Source organism: Aplysia californica, unplaced genomic scaffold (assembly GCF_000002075.1).
Source record: "Aplysia californica isolate F4 #8 unplaced genomic scaffold, AplCal3.0 scaffold00212, whole genome shotgun sequence".
NCBI lineage: Eukaryota > Metazoa > Mollusca > Gastropoda > Aplysiida > Aplysiidae > Aplysia > Aplysia californica.
In genome coordinates, this window is record NW_004797482.1 from 681373 (window position 1) to 682610 (window position 1238).

The window sequence follows — 1238 nt, forward strand, 5'->3', positions numbered from 1 at the left end:
AATAGATAGATAGATAGATAGATAGATAGATAGATAGATAGATAGATAGATAGATAGACAGATAGATAGATACATAGATAGATAGATAGATGGATGACGATTTTCTGAGTGTGCTTATTTTCTCTGCGTCTACCTTTCAACAAAATCTAGGAATAATAGGCTCTATCTATGACATTTTTTTAAAAAGAGGACGGGTACCATCCATACCATCCACTATACATAATCGAGGCACAGATTTCTGTATGCCTCGTCGTCTTCCAAAGTACTTGTCCCTCTTTGTACTCAAGCAAAAGGCCGACAAGTCTGGAACATAACAATAATACTACACTTTAATTATCCTAAACTCATGTTGGATATTAAGGAGTTTATTCCGCCTATGGCTTCTTTTCCAGATTACCCCGATAATGAAAGATTGAGCGATATATCATGTTTTCTTATGTCTCACGGAGATTTTAAAAAGAAATAAAATGCAAAGACATTAGGTACTTTGACTTTGCTTACAGAAGACATGAGTTCGATTCCTGGGTAGGGCGGAGATTTTTTTTATAAAGGAGTACCTCCGCTCGTATGCTCTGACAATGTATTGCACTTAACTTGATTCCCAAATGATCAATCAAAATTGGTACGATGAGGACGTGAAGCACTTGCAGTAACATTTCTTATGGTAATATATCTATGAACAAAAAATGGAGGAATAGAAAAAGAGGTTTCCCTTGCAAAATGCTTTTCCAGTTTAGCAGCTAGTAAAAGGAGAGCACTGTAAGCTAATCCCCCTCCTATTCTCCTAATACCCCACAGAATACAAAAAGCTGAAGGTTTTCAACCAACCACAAGCCCCCACTTCTATAACATCACCAATAAAACGCTTGCAACTGCGACAAGTGATGGTATTGGCGGTTTGCAGACAACCTGTACAAACGGTATCCAGTTCTTTGATGTATGCCCGACCGAATCTGTCCATTGAAAGGCCTGTGTAGCTTTTGACATGATTTGGCCCTCGGTGTGCGAATGCTCTTACTGGAAAAGGGCGGTTTGGAGCAGGCTTAGGCCCTTCAGAGTTTATGCAGTACACAAGAGAGTTTGATCCAGGAGTGTCTGTGAATGGCAAGAGTTGTCTTTTGTTTCGCTGGTCTTTTCATCGTCAGGGGAGATAATCCCCCGTACATGGGCGTGTCCACAACCGGAAGGCGATGTTGATGGGTCCAGGCAAAATAATATCATGTTTCTACTAACCTCCT